Consider the following 20,305-nt stretch of genomic DNA (forward strand, 5'->3'; position numbering starts at 1 on the left):
TTAAGGTAAAAAACTAGTTTCCTCAAAGATTTTACAATCTAACTGTACAACAAGAATCTAAGAGGTTGATGTAAGCAAAAAAATGGGATGTGAAGTAAAAATTAATGCTGAGGTAGTCATGGGCAGCATAAGCAACCATGGTCCAGCATGACTGTCAGGCACCTAATTCTTAGGGTGTTGGAATTTTACTCTGAGTTGCATCAGCTCTGCTTTTGTCACAGCCTCTCTTTCCTGACTCCTTTTTATTTTTTCAATTAATGAACTGCAATCTTTGCTGTACTTCAGGGGAAACAAGCAAGAGTACACGCAAAATTTGTTTGGAAGTGGATTTGCAGTACTACTCGAGCTCTCACTGAGTTGAGTCCTTCATCAGAAGCTAATTCAGAGAAGTGATTACTATGCATGTCCATTGGGGCCCTCAACATTGACCTATTCCTAATAATTAGTAGTAACAAAAGCAGTATGTACTAGAAAAGAACAGCATTCTACTTGCATAATATATTAAGGTTTTCTTTTTCTAAACTAGCTTCAGATCCACATTAAAAAAAAAAAAATTGATGGGGTAAAAGGCAATATGTATTTTTGATGAGTCTAAATATGATTCAGTTTTCACTTGGTGGCAGATAGGCGCTGATAGTTTGATGCTTTTGCTGCCTGTTCTACAATTTTCCTCTTGAAGCTCCTGGTATTGCCTCTGCTATTTGCCAATATCAATTCCCAAACTGCAGAGAATTTTAGGGTAAACAGCACACCCCAAGGATAAGTCAGGACACACCATAGATGAGAAATCACCTTTTTTAAATGTCTCAGGATGAACCTGAGTTCCTTTTCCAGTGTTTGGATTCAGTGTCATGGTTTCAGCCAGCAGCCCCTGCTCAGTCCACAAGACTACTCTGTTCTGCCTCTCAGTGATAACAGACAAACTCAGTGTGCAAGGATGAACTTCCTCCGCTTCTGATTTCTAAGGAAGCAGAGAGTGTTTTTCATTCTGCTGAGTTTTTCTTTAAAAACTGGTAAGGTATGAGAAACAGGTTCAAAAAGGACTAGTGTTAATGGGGAATGTAATGTCTGAAGCTGTGTTATTTTTAAGGATGGAAAAAGTGAACTGATAATGGCAAAGGTGAAAGAGGGAAGAATAAAGTCTGTTTCAGGGTGAAAGGACAGAAATATACAAAGTCAGAAGTTTTCAGAAATCTCTGGTTTAATCCTTTATGTCCAGTGCAATGAAGGCTGACAAGTGTAAGCTTTTGCCACTATTAGAAAATATGTGACCAGGCAGATCTACACTTTACTGTCACTGTGTTTCTCTAGAATCTCTGCTCTAGAAAGGAGCCTTTCAATACAGAAATTGGATGTGAAACTTGAGGTTTTATTGCAGATGTAATAAAAGAATAGTAAAAACCCAGAAACATATGACCCAGAATTACTGGTAGTATGCTTAGAGAAGTACTTTAAGAAGTGTTTAATTCACTGTTTGACTGGTACTTGTGAAAGCGGATTTTTTCCTAAAAAGGAGGAAATGTGCTGTGTTAAATTGCTCAATCCCTGCTGTGCTGATGGATACCTTGTCTCTTGCTATTGACTGTAGTGGTTGTGGCTCTAGAATAGGGCTTGCCAAACTATTTACAATGAAATTAAAAATCCCCAAAAATTCAAACACTTTGAATCCCATTTCAGCTTTATGAAATGGACTTATTTCACACATAACAAAGTGTTATTTATCTTTTAACCTTTGAAATTAGTACCTAAACCCAAGTGAAAGCTATGTGACACTCACAGGCCTCAGGACTCTTTCAGGTGTGTGCTTTTCAGTGTGAGATATTTGGTGTTCTAAAATGCAAAATTTCATTTAAATTTCAAGTATTTTAACAGTTAATGCAGTGATTTCAGTCCTAGTGTTCAAGTACCAATTAATTAAAAATAAGGTTTGTTAAATTGAATCTGTGCCACAATACCAGCTGTATTCCATAGCATTTCATAGGTACTTTTGTCTTCTGGATAGCAGACAAGTTTGCTTCCTTCAGTTGCCTGCCATATTTGATTTTATATCTTGTTTATATGCAGATGCAGGCAGGTGGTAGGGATATCAACCATTTGGGAAAGTCACAGGTTTCAGGAAATCTTGTGACCTGGTCTTAAGCTAAAAGTACAGAAAGTGAAAAAGAGACAGGAAGATGACATAACACCACATCAAAAAAGGTTTGTCAACAGCAGGCTTGTGGAAAAGCCCAGTACTAAAGATGGGCTTGAAAAGTTCCGAGGCTTTGTTGAAGAGCATTTCTTGTGTGAACACAAAAGGAAAAAGGAGTAGAGGGACCATATGAAGAAGGTGCAAAACCACGGTAGAGCAGCAGATGAAAATATCACGATGCAATTATTCTGAAACAAAGGTGTACTGTAACTCAGTAATGAAGCATAGCTCAATAAGAAATGGTTGATGTTGCCTCTAGATAAATTTCACCCCATACTGTTGTCCTATATCCTTTGAGTTCAACTAAGTAATCTTTCTTTCATAAGATGCACATAGATAGCTATAGATAGTGCTCCAATGGCATCATGGTGAACACCCATGTGGTTTGTTGTACCTGTGTGAGATTTCCATGCTACATTTAATATGGTTGAGTAAGTGGGTTCAATGTAATTAACTTTGGAAAGCATTTAAGGCGTTATATAGCACTTGACAGTATATGATGAGGAGCATACTTAATTTCCTCATTGGGTTATGGACAGCGAACCCCACTTACTGCCGTGGCTGCTGTCCTGTCAGATGGTGTTTCAGTACCATCCACACAGGGGGAGTTATGCCAGCTGTGATGTTGAAATCCTCTTGGCAATCTGGACTTGAAGGGCAAGAGTGGTAGTGTTTTAGCACATCACCTTGTTCAACTGGAGACACTTATTCCCACTAATAATAACAGCACAGAGACCATCCCATCACTAAAACTGAGACAGGCAGCATTCCACACTGGTACAACAGCTACCCAGCTAGATGTCATTTGTAGAGAATGCTCATGTTCAAAAAGAGATCCACTAAACACAAGCATATTCATGTTTCAATCTTTGCTCAATAATAGTTTCATCCACTTATTATGAGTCATGGATGGCTCTTCGAAGGACTGCTGCTATTCCTTGTAAATATCTAGAACACATTTCTCAGGGAAAATATTTATTGGTGCCTTTTTTATCGGAAATGTCACTAGAATAAAATAATTTTCCACTACATGAGTTGGCTAAAATACAGGCATCATGACAGAAGCCAATAATTCAATGTAAGATATTGATGGTCACACACGCCGCTTTCCATTTTGAAAAGCAGCATCATTCTGTGAGGTGCATGAACAGCCCATCCATCATTCCTAGCACATTAGGGATCCCTGCTATGTCACAGAATCTCTTTTTGATGTGCTATCACTGTTGTTGGCTACATAGCAAATTACTATATTTAGTGTACTGCCTAACCAAATCAGCTGTTGCCGGTGTGAAAATTGGAATGTTATTTCCTCTTCAATCCCTGCTAGGTTACAGCTAAATGTCTGGAGAGCACAACTGACAGAACAAAACAATTGCCCAGCATAACAGTACAGAACATGAACACTGAGATACATAAAGACCCACATGATGTGCTCCACAAGTTAACACACACTTAATTGCCTTTTAATTTCCTACTGAGTTTTCAGGTGTATCCAGCAGTGCCACTTGCAGCGTCTTATGAAGGCCACTCTAGAAGAAACAGCTATGCTCATAAGCACACCACTTTTATTCTGAAATTGCCTTTACTTCTCTTTTTCTCCATTTTGCTAACGATGGCTCCAGCTATCTACTGCGTTTGATTTGTGTTCTGGCATCCTCTCACTGAACCACAATAATCAATTTTTCTCACTCAAATGAAGTGGCTACTTATCTAACAGACTTAAATGTGCTTATTCCAAATGGAAGCATCTGTTCTGATTCAGGCACAATGGTTCTGATTTATCAGAACTGTTCAGCTATCCTTACCTTTACATTTTTATAAGCACATATATTAACCCAGTTCCTCTGTTCTCCTCATGCCACACTCTTTCCACCTGTTCAGCAAGTACAGGTACAACTTGAGCTTTTGGCACTCTTCTTGGGCTGGATGTTCTTCCAGTTCACTAAACAAGCAGCACCTCTCTGCCAGTCACTGCAAGGACATGTTGCAGCAGGAAAAAGCCAGCTAAACATGGTGGAAACCTGCAGATAGGAGACACCATGGAGGGAAGAGACCCTAATCTCCCTAACCTTATTATACATGCTTAACATGGATACCAATAACTAATGAACTGACATGTGATTGGATACAGCAGAACTTGCTCCTTTTCTCTATCTCAATATGTTTCTTATGCTTACCTTTATTAGAATTGGTTGATTTTTATTTTTTTTTACAGTGGTCTGTTTCTATTTCAGAAAAGATGGAAGTTTCATCAAAGACAAATTTTGGGATAGGTTAAGTAATTAACTTCCTGAAGGTGTTATAAATATCTTTGTAGAAGATTTGTAAGAAGATTAAGAACTGAATCAAAGATGTATTTAATTAAAAAATCTCCAATGAAAATATTCAGTAAATGCCTTGCATGAAATTATTTGAGGGAAAAGATTTCCTCATGCAACCCTAATACAGACATCTTGTTTTTTATTTCTCACTCGTCTGTTCTTTTCTGCTGGTGAAAAGGAAAAAAAATTATAGTGATTTTAAAATGTAGATTTCTCTTTAGCTGCTGAGTACTTCAGCTCATTAAATTCACAGAGGGATAAAGTCAGAAACATATTTTCATTTTAATGTTTCTCTTCTTTACCCTTTCTTTAATTGTTTCATTTGAAAAACTATGGCAGCCTTTGGTATTCAAACTCCAAGTCTTGCAGAAGAATTCTACAGCTGACGAATACTGGATGAATACATGCAATGCTAGAGTATGAAGTTATTAATTTGGGCAGAAAGAATCTGCCCAATCCAGCAAACTTTTCTGTTACAAGCTGAGATATATTTCAAATTGAGTTCTACTGAAAATTGTACTGTAGAGCCCTTTTTATCTACATAAAGTGACAGACTATCCATAAATGTTACTTAAAACTTTCTAGGACAACAGAAACAAAGAGATAAATCTCAAGTCACTGGAGCACTTATTTATTTACCACTTTTGCATATAAATAATAGAAATGAAGAGAAGAAAGGTAACATAAGTCCTGGAGGTCTGCAGTGAGAACTTTCCTGTCCATCTGAACTCATATAGGAGTCAAAGAGTCTTGGCCCTTCATTAAATTGTACCAGAATAAGAAAGGGATTGAATTAGTGCTTCTTCATTATTGAATCCCCAAAGATTTACACTACAGTGCATGTAAGGCACAGCTGGTTTCTTCTGTTAGTCAGCAGCTGAGGAACACAGACATTATGAAGCACAGTTTCCAATCCATTTATAAGGCATAAGAGTATGAGAAAACTTTATTTGGGTAAGAAAAACCCCAGATGTTTAAGGACTTCTCTCTTTTCCTTTTACAGCATGATTAACCTGTGTCTTTTAGCTCCCATGGCAAAGAGCTAAACAGAAAGACCACAAAATATGAACTGAGCCACTAAGGGCATGGCAACTTTAGAGGTACTTCATTTATACAGTGCTCTTCACTCTGAGGCTGTGTTTCCCTGTGTTTCTTTTCTTTTCCACATGGAGCAACACCAAACAAACACCTGAAAGACTGCACAATTGGCCAGGGTGAAGCAGAGGTTCATGCAGGCTGTGCCTTTTCTCTAGTTGTACTGTGACCTTCATGGTGTTTTGGGGTCTGCAATTTTTTGCACAGGGAAACCAAGTTTCCAAATAAGCAGGGAATATGACTCATAACCTTCATGCAAGTACAGTGCTCTCTGGGCTTAGGAGAGTAATGTGAATTGAGGAATGAAATGGAAAAACCTCAAATATCACCTCTTCAAATACATATTCTTCCTCTCCTAGTGTATGTCTTTATTCCTAGAGAGTACTATGATACAGCATGAGAGAGCAGGGTTAAGGAAAGGACAAAAAATATGTGGGAGTGTCTGATCCACCACAGGTTAGCAATGATTTTCTTTTCCTCACCCAAAGTGAGACAAAAACCAGAAAAACATAAAAAATTATGCCAGATTTTGACACAAGAGGTACCAGATGTTTGGAAGAATGAAAAAAATAAGGCAGCAAGACAAAAAAATTAATTGATGCATATACCTACTTTATTTTTCAAGCACTCTGCTAATTATTTTAGTGTATAAACAAATTTTTAACCCCCCAAAATGAAGAATCCTACACAGGTTTGTTCCCCGTGATTCCTTTGTCTTCCAAATGCACATTTTCTTTCATTAGGCATACACTTTTCATTATAACATATACAGAAACTAACACTGTCCAGTGATATTATCTTAATCCTCAGGTCAGCTCTGCTATGTTATTTCTTTAGGGATTATTTTCCTGAAGAAATTTTTCTGTAATGCCACGCTGATATGGCTACCTGTGTTAGGTTCAAAAACTTGTTTTGTTTCTCTCTCAATGTCAGCTTGTGTCAGAATGCAACAGTTCTGCTTTTCCTCCCTCTTTTACCTTTCTTGTGAAAAAGTGAGATAGCACTTTATTTTGTCACTGTTTTCTTTTTGTTTTTTTGGTTTGTTTTTTTTTTTGTGAAGATAATACGTCAAAAAATGGAGAATACTTATTTTCTTCAACCTCTAAGCATACTAAAAGTAGATAAACCACCAGTGCAGCAAAATTATAATTTACACTACTCCACTTCAACAATATTTAGTTACAGATTTGCTGCTGTACAACAGGAAAACAAGACACTTGTTTATACTGCTGGTCACCCCTGTGAAAACAACATGCAGTGGGTAGAAAAAGGTTTCTACAGCTATGACTGTGGGATCACAGCCCTACCCAGGCCATAACACTGCCAGCACTCACATTCCCTTAAACAGAATATTCTTCCATTGGGCTTTTTTTTTTTTTCCCCCCCTCTTCTCTTTCCATCTCCCTTAGATCTTCCTAAATTTTAACTATCCCATGAGTAAAGTCAGATTTGACAACTGAATGAACGAGAAAAATTTTGACCCCTGAGTTCATTCCTCTTTTCAAAAAGATAGCATTGCTGGGTAACCAGACTTCTTGTATGCACAGTAGTACTGAATAAACATGGGTATTCTGACTTCTGTTAATGAATTTTGCAGTATTTGCTCTAAATTCCCTTTGGAAAAGGAAGGCACTTCCCCATGCAACCCCACATGAAAGTTATTCAAATCCTTATTTTTGTAACTGTACATTTCTGAAAAAATCCACTTGCATGATGGTATTATGATAGATGAAACTTGATATGGGATAAAAATAATAGTTTTTAAAAAACTTCACATATCCACCATGCTACAGTAATAATGCTACTGGGTATATGGGAAGTGTCTGTATGTACACCATCAAAATTTCCTGGTTCCTGCATCCGCACAAACACTCAGAGCACCAAATCAGGAATTGCTGCCAAATTGTACATGGCAGAGCAGAGGAATGAACACAGAGCTGTGCAGAAGAGGCATGTGATGCAGAGCACTACAGAGATGTGCTGGTTACACTACAATGGCAACTGTCCTGACCTGAGGTTGTGCAAGAAAATAACTTGACTTCCTGAAAGTCACGCTTCAGTTGAAAAAAACGTGGTAAAGTTTCAAGTCACCCTCCCTGATCACTTCTGGTAGGATTTTAGAAGGTTTATTGAATCATCTTTCGTCTTTATTTTCTTGATTTGCTATATCCTACTTGCTCTCTCCTATCCATAAGTTATCATTTTAAGAAGGGAAATAAAGACATTTCCAAGCAAGAAACAAAGAAAATCTCCTACTTTTGCAAAAACTAAAGGTGGAACTTTAACTGATGGGAATAAAGGGATGCTATCAAGAAGTGGGAAATTCTTAAAAATGGCACCAGTGCAGACTAGGCTGCTTTGTCTGGTTCAACACTGTGAAACATTGCTGATTTTCACTTCTTAGGTTTGATTGAATTTTCTCAAAAAATGCTTCATTTTTTTTTTGATACTTGAAGAGGATTTCCAGCAGTTACCTCAATAATATAAAATGATAGTTTGCCTTCTGTAGTAGCTCCAAAGAGATTCTGGTCTCAGAAGAGCACAGGTATGACTGTGAAAATTATTATATAACCATAAAGTGCCCTAGACATGCACATTTTTAGTAATGCACCTATCTACTTTTATGCCTCTGAAGGAAAAGGCTATTCCTATTTTGGTGAAAGAAGATGTTAGATTAAAAAAACAACAACAACAAAAAACAAACTACTCCAGAATCACAAAAGCGTAGGCTGAAATGCAGCAGAGAAGCCATTGAGGATGATGTTACCTTTCCAGGAACTTCTAGGAAGTTCTATAGTTTTGTAAGACCTTTTAGAGAATTGTACCCAACAAAATGTAAAAATGGTTGAATATGCAACTACTTGTGACATCTCATCTGTCTGAGTTTGTGAAATGGGTTATAATTTTGCCCACTTAGGGAGGTCTGAATCCCAAGGACTGGGGACTGGGAGATTGCAGCCTGTACCAAGTTGCAGAATCACAGAATGACCAGATTGGAAGAGACCTTCAAGATCATCCAGTCCAACCCATGCCCTAACACCTCAACTAAACCATGGCACCAAGTGGTGCATGGCATCCAGTCTTTTTTTAAACACATCCAGGGATGGTGACCACCACCCCCCTGGGCAGACCATTCCAGTATTTATCACTCTTTCTGTAAAATCTTTTTCCTAATATCCAACCTGTATTTCCCTTGGCACAGCTTGAGACTGTGTCCTCTCCTTCTGTCAGTTGCTGCCTGGTGAGAGACCGACCCTCACCTGACTATGACCACCTTTGCAGTTGTAGAGAGTGATAAGGTCACCCCTTCTTTTCTGGTCCTGCTGGCCACGCTATTCCTGAAACAGACCAGGATACGATTGGCCTTGGCCCCCAGGTCACACTGCTGGCTCATGTCCAGCCAGCTGTCACCAGTACCCCCAGTCCCTTTCTGCCTGGGCACTATCCAGCCACACCATCCCCATCCTATAACATTGCAGGGAATCATTGTGGCCAAAATGTAAGACTCAGCACTTGGACTTGTTAATCATCTCTGTTCATCCATCCCACTGTTCCAGGTCCCTCTGCAGAGCCCTCCTGCCTTCCAACAGATCAACACATGCTCCCATCTTAGAAGACCAGCTACAGAGCCAGTTGGTGATCTGCTGAAAAGGAGCAATGATTGGTGAAGGTTTTCGTTCTACAAAGTACAGGAGAGAGGGTAGCAATGCCCTGTAAGAATTTGTCATCTGGTCTTCTTCTCCTTATGCAGAGAAACATCACAGCTTCTACCATATTTATAATTGTCTCATACTGTGGAGAAAACAGGATTCACCCTAAAGTAAATAAGGGCCTGCATTAACAATCATAATCATGCCAATTTCACAATGATTTACACATTAAATACTTTAAAGATAAAAAAGCAACTAAGCCTATTGATGGTACAAATATTGAATGACATTAATGCTCCTGACATATCCATTTTTTTTCCAATAATTCACCACTGGTAAAAGTAAAAAGGTAGGGTCTAATTAGATCTTGCTCCTGTGTGTAGAAGAAGCCGAAAAGGCTTTGTTTCAAACTACTTGTATATGATTCTCTTCTCACACCCTTGAAAAATATAGTTTTGGTAACTGCAGTTAAAGTTCCTCTTGTTCTTTGCTACCAGCTGGAAGATCAGCCTGCACTGCATAATGGTTTTTGTCTTTTACATAAAGCTTACACCACTGTTTGCCTGGGAAATTAATTTATTATAAGATACTATAAGATATTATATTATAAGATACTATAAGATATTATAAGATAAGATAAGATGCATATTCAGAAGGTTTACAAACTACCATTAAACTGCTAACACACACTGATATTCCCAAACCAATAATTTTTATTTTAATATAGAGTCTTGATCTAGGATCAAAAGCTTTTGCTTTCCAAGTGTTTAGTTTTCACACAAGATAGTAGATTTCTTGACAGAAAAAGATATTCTTCCAGTGAAAAGTTGTTAAGTAGTGAAACAGTTTTTCAACCTCAAAATAAAACATGCCCAGCAAATTTCTAATAAAACTGTAATCAACAGCAATGTGTCTTTCCCAGCACATTCACCTTGATCTAGCTTAAGGGACAATATTACAGAGTTGAATTCCTTCTAGATAAGATATCTGAGGAAGTTGTGGACCAGGTTCTGTAACTTGCCCTATTTTTTCCTCCTTCCTTTCTTCAAAGACCTACTGGGAATGCAGAGAATGCAGTTGTCTGCACCTTACAATTTTGCTGAATGGTGGTAGAACAGCTTTGGCTCTCCTAGCAAGAGACGTAATAGGACCGGGGGACAGAGCTGGGACTTTCTGACCGCCTTGCTTTCCTGATAGCTCTTGTGAATCTGGCTGGAGCCACAGTACATTGCTTGCTAAGGTGAAATTCTGGCTCCATGAAAGTAAATGGCAAAATTCCAGTAACTTCACTCCAGCCAGGATTTCATCCTGTGCATCTAGCCCACAGCTTAGTAGAGAGCAACTTTACCTATGCCAGTGTGTGTCCTCCCCATCCCAATCAGATGTTTAACATGTAGTACCTGGGATTTCCTTCTGCTGCTGTGTTTGTTATCAGAAACACTTCAGTATTTTGGCAGCTGGGATCAGTTTTGTTTCTAGTTTACTGCTTAGCAGCCAACCTGAGCCTGTCAGAAATGTGTGTTTAATTAGGATTTTGTAATTAGGTACACCTTGTGATTTAGCATTAGTTTGGTCATTTGGGTCAGTGTTCAGACACAGACCTACACCCATCAAAGAGTGCATCCCAAAGTTCATCTCTTGTAGATCAGGTTGCAGGTTGCTACCTCCCCACCCCAGAAATGACAAACACCATTGCATAGCACCATGCTCAAAAATGATGATGCAAGGGTAAAAGAAGAACAAGAACTTGATCAGAGTTAAGCACAAGAAGTATGTTATCAAGGCCACAAACTCCCAAATAGCTTTGAAATGAAGTTTCCTAAAGTCATTAAAGACTAAAGTGCCCAGAGCTTCTTTTGTTGGAGTCCTGAATTAAAAAGAAAAGAAAAGAAAAAAACAAAACAAAAACCTCAACAACAACTCCCTCCCCACAAAGTTCAGAGTAGAAAAATTAACCCTGGGAAAATCTGGAAAGCCTGAGATTATACCAGACATTCATCCTCAAGCTGATTTTTTTGTACAATCCTGTGTTGTGCTCAAAACAAAAATCTGAGAATACTCCTTAAAGCGGAAAACAAAGCTCTGCTCCAGCCATACATCTGTGAGTTTTGAAACAAAGGTTTGTTTGTGTGCCTCAATCACTCTTGCCTATGAAAGCAGACACTTACTTGAAAAACTTTTCAGGGAAACACTCTAAACCAACATCCTGGTATAAATTTGCAAAATGCAATACAGGCCTGATTGTCTTTGGAGAGGATGCAGGCCGCATACGAATAGCTCTTTCTGAAACGTAATGTTCTTTGCATGGCTCAGTGGCTAATGTACAATAAATCAACAAAAGAGCGCTTCAAGAAAGCTATTGGGCAGCAGCAAGGCCACTGTTATTTTATCTTTTTACAGTATTTAATTGGAAGTTTTTTCCTGAAACTTTACCCAACCTTCAAATTACTAGACTCTGTATAAGAAGAGATTGATAAGATGAATTTTTTTTTTTCACTTTTTTTTTTTTTCCCTCCTTACAAGAGAGCAAGTTTTTGCCGAGGGAGAATAAAGTTACAAGTGTCTAGCATTTTGCTGAGGGAGAATGAAATTAGATGCTGAATGGAGCGGATAGGAAAGGCTGGGAAAATGCAAAGTTGGCAGTCATACCAGGTCAGTCTAGAGCTCCCACTGTCCTTCTACTGCACCAGGTGTCCGCTGCATTCAAATGATACTATTATTCATAGACTGAAGCAGAGTATTAAAACTCCCCCCAAAAATAATTTGCAACTGAATAAAGATATAATCCTGGAAATATAACTCTCCATTAAGGGTCCCCATTAGCAACACAAGAGCCCCATTGTGAAGGAGTTATGTATATTTATCAAGTTAAAAAAAAAAAACACAACAACAAAAAAAAAAAAACTTCTCTCAGTGCTTACATGTTAATAGAAAACTTTTATAGCCCTAGTCTCGGAACTAGTAATGCATAAAATGTAAAGCATCTATTATTCTTTGGCAAACTATTTAACATTTGACAGGGAATTGCTAAAACTTGAATAGTGTTCTAGAAAAGGATTGGATAATGTGATCTCTGCTAACTAAGGGGCTGCCATGGAGCAGGCGAGGGAAGTGAGACTTCATATTTTAATAGTTTGCATTTTAGCAAGCTGCTTTAAAGAAGGTTTTTGCTGACTTCTCCTTTCTCTTGTAGAAAAATGGGTCCTTTCGTTTGCAGATGGTATCTGGTGCATAGGAGCTTACTATGCTCCACTAGAAATAGGAATGCTGGAGGTCCAGGGAGATTTCTCCCCCTGCCACTGGGTTCCTTGTCTAGCCCCTGCCCCCCTAAATCTTAAGTCCTGTTCTCACCCTCCCACCCCAGCACTCCCTTCAGATGTCTCACTCTGCAGAGGGGCGTGATTTGAATTAGCCTTCCTAACAAAATGAATGCTGAAAGGTAAACTCCTTAATGAAGCCTTTGCCTATCGCGTTGTGAAATGAACCCTTAAAAAGGAGAAGTTAACCACCTGATAGATACAGGAGAAAGGTTTCCCACCCACAAGCTTTCCTTCACTGTGAAAATACATAACTTCAATGAAAACAAACAGAGAAACTAAGATCAGTAGAGGCTAATGGCACGATGGGGCAGAAGACAAATTCAGTGTTTTACTTATCCTGTTGGGAAGTGCAAACATCATCGGAAGCTCCTTTCAAACGACGCCTGACAACAGGTTGCTTCATGAGAGAAATGCATTCAAATAAGCCTACATCACCTGATGGTTGCATGGTGATGCCTTATTTGAATGTTATCAATCCTGGAAGATTTTACAGAAACATTAAGAAACATGCAGATTTAAACAAAATGTTAAAATGTGAATTCAAGTCTGCCTTACCCAGGAATCTCTCCCTCTCTCACTAGCTCTTTTATAGTAACCTATGATTCCTTTTTAGTACTGGTATGAGCCTGGCAGTATGAAAAACCACCACCACCATATAAGAGCTGAAAACCCTTACATATTAATAATTTTTTTGAATGCACAAAAAATGTACAAATATATTCAATTTTTAGAGCTACACTGTGTCATTCTATCAGGAGCAGAGAAGAAAGCACGGAAAGCAGACAGACTAACATGGAATCAGTGTTTTCAAAAACAGAAAAAAATGCACGTTTTGCTTCTAGCCTCCTAATTAAAAAAGATAAAGCCCTGTTCTTTTCACATACATGGGCTTAGCATTCTTGAGAAAGAGACAAGCAGGTCTTGTGGAAGACCACAAAAATATATGCCAAAATTCTATGTCAGTGGCCACAATCATGGCCTTTAACATTTGAATAGTGTGAACAGCAGAGCTTGAAACACAGGGTGTGTAAGTGCATATTAATTTACTTATTTAATTGTTGTTCTTGCAGCTGGGCATGAAATAGACCTCTCATTTCTAATAAGGCACGGTGCTTTCAAGGATAAGCAGAGGGTACGCTCACCTTGAGGAAACTTGCCTAGTTTTTGGGTTCCCTGCTGAACTTTGCAGTAAAATAAGAAAGTGTCATCCTTTAATAAGAGAATAAACCACAATTGTTTTTTCAGGCTGGATTTAATCCTGTTGTACTGGCCTGCTGAGGATAACTGTCCCTAACTGTCAATGAATCATTCTCTCCTAGAGCTGGTATTTTGAGGTCATTCCCATCCCGTGCCCATGGAGCGTCTTACACTTTTGTATGGACAAGTCCCTTAAAAGTATTGGTGATTCAGTTGTTTAAGCAGTGTTGAGAGTTTTGACATGAAATCTCAGCAATGTGACACAGTGGTTCCTTTTGGAAAACAGGGACCATGGCAACATTGGCTGTGCATATGTTAGGGGGAAGGGGGGAAGAAGGGAGGAAAGAAAGAGGGGAAGAAGGAGGTGGGAGGCCCAGACCATCAGTCTTTGCAACGTACTTATATTTTCAAATATATCTAATTGTAATTAATATATAAAGAAGTCTGTGTTGAGCTGAGCTAGCAATGCTGCTCCTTTAATTCAGCCAGTGCATTTGTACATATTAAAAACATTACACAGCAGGGGCTATAATTTCACATGCTGCCATCTCTAGACCACGACAGCAAAACACAAAAGAGACAGCATGTATGCTGTACCCCTGCACGTCATGTAAAACAAGGAGACTGCCTGTAGTACGTGTGTATGCACTAAGAGAGATCCAAATGCAGCTCTTCTGAAATTTTAATGCTCTCATAAAAATAAACAAACTTCAGCAATATACAACATGATTCCAATTAGTAGCTCGATCAGAATAACTTGGCATTGTCTATTGGCTTTATACCAGGCAGCCAGCGAGATGTCAGACGGAGGAGTCCATTCTCCTCTCTGTGTGTGATCAACTCCCATTACTGGTAATGGAAGCCACATACACATAAGGGAATAATATACCCCTTCATGAGAAAAGCTCTCCTCGGTGAATTGAAGGTGTATAATGTTGTGGGTGTTTTTCTTTCCCTGTCTCTACTATTGTGTTTCTCCCCAGCCCATTCAAATTACTTCATATGGACAAGTGGCACACAGTGTTTGGTCCTGTTTTCATTAAATCAATAGCAGAACTCAATTTTGCCTCAGTGTAAGCTGAGCTGGGTCCAGAAGTATCCTTTGCTTCATTTTTCAGAATTATTCCTTACTTTCAGAAATAATTATCAGCCTTTTACCCTCTTCTTTGCCTGTGGTGGGCAGATATAAATATATCGTAACTCTCAGCTCAGATTTCTTCCTGTGTAAACAAGACCAAGAGGGTTCCAAACTTACAGAAATGCTGCTCAGGAAAGACATTAGCACCGTGTATGAACTTCCTCTGTAAACATTTTGGGCATTCCTAATTATCTCTAATCTCCAGCTTTCTTCTGTCACAGTGTTTTGATAAATTTGCCAAGCAGAGGATAAGAAGGAGAGAAAAAAAACCATAAAATCCAAATGAGAAGACAAGTGATGAGACAGGTAGAATCCTCCTGGTTGACCCAACAGAAAGAAAAAACTAGAAAAAGGAAGGAACCGAAACACATCGTCATAAGTCTAATCAAAGCTACATTGTCCATTAATTCAAGCATTTCCTGCTTGTTTTCCATGCAACATACATTTTAAGTGCACAAAACACAACCATAATTGATCTTATATCTTATTTGCAAGTTGTCTCAAAATCTATGTGACATTAAAGTTGATTTAAAAACTGTGAAATAACCTACTGATATCCCATGAATACACTACAACTGCAAGGCTTTGTCTGCATTTAAAAGGCAGTAGCACATCTGCAGAGCAACAGAGCTGATGGTGAGGAATATATATTTGTGGGACTTTTTTCAGAGTAATTCTAACCTGGTCCTAGAGACTAAAAGCCTATTAATCTACCCTGATATGGTCTGATAGATAATTATAGGTCTCTAATCAAATGTTTTAGATATCAAAATTTTGTCCTTGAGTCCAGTACCAGTTTCTATGGTTATAATTCATTAAATAATAGATTTCAGTGCTCTATACAACTTCTTCAGTATGTGCAATTGCTATTTGCAATGTATCTTTATTTCCTTGATTTTTATTTCCTCACCTTCCAGTTACCCATAGGCCTTTACAACAGCTGGGGAACTTAGATTCTTCCAGACCTTCTGGCCTAAGGTGGATCTTCCGGAATAGAAAAGTATTTTAATTTTCATACTACTGTGATAGGGTAAAACATCCAATTAAGGTCACACTACTAATATGAAAGCTATGTGTTTCCATACTGCCTTTTTCAAAAACACTAGTTTTGCTTACTAAAACAGCAGCAGAAAAATCAGACAAGCAAATCAGGTTCCTAGTTTCATGGAATGACAGTATTTTAAATACCCTTTTTAAAAATCCAAATTTATTAGCATGGGAAAAAAATAGCACTCATTATCCTCTTTTATTATATGCATTTTCATATATACTGAACCTTTTTAAAATTTCATTTTGTAGCACTAGAGCTATCAGATCACGCCAACCTTCTTTGAAATGCAGAACTGAAACTGCATCATACCTGATATGAAAAATATGTCTTTTCTATGTCAGTCACTTCTAAATCCTGTCAGCAGGCCTCACTCTGACCATGGCTAAAATGGGCCACCTGATATATAGTTAGTTCAAACTATATTGGGGTTAAGGGAAAATTGCAAGTGATATTCCCACCAAAGCTCAAGCTCTCCTGTCTCCACTTAACAATTAGTTTTCCAAAAGCACTGAAGTCACGTAAGTCTTGCTTCAGAAGAGCGAGGTTGCCATGGTACATACAGAAAATGAGTGATCAAAAGTCATGCTGGATGTTGCAAAACCAAATGTGTGTATTTTAGAGATAGATGGAAACATCTTCTGAGCTCTGTTTCATGAGTACAACCAGAATCTGGTATTGTAGTCCAGCTGATGTCTGGTTTTCAGACAGTGACAGATTCCATGAACTGAAGGGAAATAAATTATGTGTAGAAGATTTTGAACATAGTTCACATTTTTTGAATGGTCCTGTGAAAGTTTGGCATTTGGCTTGAAATACATTCAGAAAAATGATTCCAACATTCATTTCTCTGTCCAGAAAACTGAAATTCTGAATGGGTATGCTAAAGTAAGTTTTAAAAGCCTTTCACAAGTAGCATATTCTTACTTCTGTGGTGTCCTCACACACATATAAAACCCCCAAATATTTTCTGGTTCATGCTCCTAAAGTTCAAAATGTACATGGAACATCTTGAGACAACAACTCTTAGACAAGGATGAGTAAAATCAGTGAGAACTAGAGTAGCTAGGACAAGCACTTGTTTGCCGGACATCAGGCAGATGTGGGGATAAAACTGTCAAGTCTGAAAACACAAAGAGAAATATTGCTATTTTCTATTATTCACATTCTTCCCATGAGCTGTTTGCTCAGTTGCCATGGCATAGGCGGTGAGATTTTATAATTTTTCCCCTGTCTGCCATGTGCTCATACAACAATGTGAATTTAATCAGTCCAGACAGTTGGTTGTGTTTTGTCCATGTGAGTGGAATAAAACTTTTCTCACCAGCTAAACCCACAAAGTATCTAAAAGCCATAAATAATCAGTAACTCCTATGACTTGCACCTGCTTGCTTTATTTGACCAAGGATACAGAAAGGCTCATATAATGAACAGTGTTCCCAAGCATTAATCACCTCTGATTGCTTATAAAAATCAAAGTAGATGTTACATTTAAAATATCAGATGCATTTTTTAGTTTCTTTCCTGTACATATATTTTAGTCAGGTCAATGCTGCAGCCTTATCTCCCTCAGTAAAAAAATTATGCTTCTTTCAAAAATGTTTGACAGGGAAAAGGACAAGGTCTGGGTAACAAATAAGTTTCTAGTCACCTATAAATCATAACAGATGTATTCTTGTAGTACATCCTAACCAGCAAAAGGAAGTGGGAAAGATGAAAAAAAAAAAAAAAAAAGCTGGAGAGAAACTATAAAGCACAGCACTGTAAGAGAGATCTCTGCCAAGCTTATGCGGAACCAAGTACAAGTATGTGCCAGCTTGTACAAAACAATACAACTTTATTTTGTATAGCGTCTTTCATCCAAAGTGTATCCCAAAACCACTTTACAGGAGTTAAACAATACAGTTACAGAGATAAATAATAGCAGAGGGAGAGCAAAATTAACAGATATGTGCAAGTCAGAAAAGATATATTTTCAGCAGAGATTTGGAATGAGAGCTTTATAGGAACACTGGAGTGTTTTAGTTTTAGCATTTTTCTAAACAGAGCTTAGCAATGTCTATAGAGATACAAATCAGAGTGAAAGTGGTAAATGCCAGGAAATTCAAAGGTACAGCTTCATTAGGTCCTGCAGGTTCAAAATTAAATTAAGCCAAAATCAAAAGCCAACAGAACAGTTTAAAAATTAAGGCAGTCTCTCAATCTTTATACTTTTGGCTTTATGCCATTCATTCAGCTCTATAATATTTGTACTTGGTTGGCTTCTTTAAATGGAAAGAAAGGAGGAAAAGTAAAATAATGGAGCCAAGTACTGACTACTCTGTGCAGTAAATATGGTGCAGCTTCACGAATAATGAAAAGTGTACATTTGCAAAAATTTGACCCAAAGTATCTTTTGTGGAACCTGGCAAGAAAATGATGTTGTCTGTCTGGTAACCAGGGCTCTAATCCTCTGGGGGAGCCCTGGCGGGTACAGAACTTGCCTATTCAGTTCTTCTGAATTAATCAGATCCTTGCTTGCCCACGAGTTCTGATTTTTTATGCTTAATAACTGCAGGAGAAGGATATTGCAAGGAAGACAGAGTGCATTGACCTCATGGAAGGTCTGTAGGGGCACAGAAGTACAAGGGCACCTGTCTCTTGGTGGGACTGGAGATGACCTGGCAGTTCCCTTTGTGGTTAGATGGAAAGCTTTTTAAGGAATGGGCAAAATTCAAAGATTTAAAAGGACAAAAAATCAACTATTTTTTGAGTAGACCAAACCAACATCAATCTGCAAGAGAGCCTGGAAAGTACTATGATTTCAGTTGCTCTACTGAAAACGTAAGAGAAATTTTTCTGCTAAAGTGAAAAAAGCTTACTCTGACATACCTGAAAACATGGACATTTGTAAAGGGTCTTGATTCCACAATGTCCTGAAAGCATTCTTAGTAAAACCAATGTTTTAAATAATAGGGCTCAATTCATCAGTGACATAAGTGATGAATGCAAGTGGGCCAGAAGAGCCAAACTTATGCCCCAAAATGCATTAATTTCCCCCCAGGTCATATGCAGTGAACATGCAGGAGTAGTTTGTGGTACATGTATGAAAATCTGTCCTGCATCTGTAAAGACACAGCAGTTTCAGAGGGTATTAGCAGAGGAAAAAATCCCAAACACAAACCAACCTGCTTCATTTGTTGATGCTGGCTAAAAGAAAACCAGTTTCAACAGGAATTGCCAAATTTACTATTGTCACAGTATCCAAAGGTCTTTGTTTGCATGTTAATACTCACACCTGTTTCCTGGCCTCTGGAGAACAGGTCATTTGGCACTATAATTTTTGCCCCAGTAAATATTTCACAAAATGTGGTTACTTATTCCTTGAGACAATATCCCAGAGTCCTTTACCTGATCTGTAGTCAAGGCTTAATATTTGTCCATATTCGAAACCCCCATTTTTTTCTCAGAGCCCTTTCCTCTATCCATATGCTTCTGGTAGGTGTTCAATGAATGATGACTTTCTGTATAAATCATTGTGCTGCTTCACATGGAAAACTCTTATTTGCTGAGCTCATGACATTTTCTGCGTGTGGCGGTGGGAGCCAGCTGCTGTTGAGAACTGTATACAAAGGGCACATAAATTGTTGGGTGTCATGGAAAAATTTATGCAGAAGCTACATGTTTTTCCATGCAAGTTTCTAAGTGTTTTGTAGGGATGCAGGAAACAAGCAAGTGTCTGTACAGGTCTCCACCTCAGTCATTGTTTGTCTTGAAGCAGTAACAGGGATGAAGACCTGGGATTTGTACAGCTTCCCAATTTTACAGGATGGGTTTATAACACGCTTGGGAAAAAAGTGTCTCTTTCTGTTTCTAGAGTTTTACATCTTTAATGTAATTTAAAATTGTATTCTCTGAAAATTAATATAATCTAAAATTAAAATACCCTTTAAAAAAAATATCAAACAAAGCTTCCAACAATCTAATAACATGGAGAACAGGACAATTCCACCATGACATTTTGCAAAACAATTCAGGGTACGAAATACTGTTGAAGTCCTATGAACTCCAGCAACTCTGTCTCCTCTGAGAACTTTTGCAGATATTCCTTGCATGACAACACTTCACTTTCTTTTTTCATTCTAAACTTGCCATTTGTGCAGCCTTTATTTTGTACTTTTGCTACTCAATGTAATAAATGATCTTATTCTCTTTAGGCTCTGGTCTTGGTTGTAATTTATGTAACTCTTTTTTCTTCAGGGGAAGTGCCAGATTTAAGAACTGGCCAGGAATAAAATAGCCTTTTGATGAAACACGAGTATATCTGATTTCTTATTTATGTTGGGTTCTTAAGTACTGGTGTTTG

The sequence above is a fragment of the Parus major genome, chromosome 2, assembly GCF_001522545.3.
Source record: "Parus major isolate Abel chromosome 2, Parus_major1.1, whole genome shotgun sequence".
Taxonomy (NCBI): Eukaryota; Metazoa; Chordata; class Aves; order Passeriformes; family Paridae; genus Parus; species Parus major.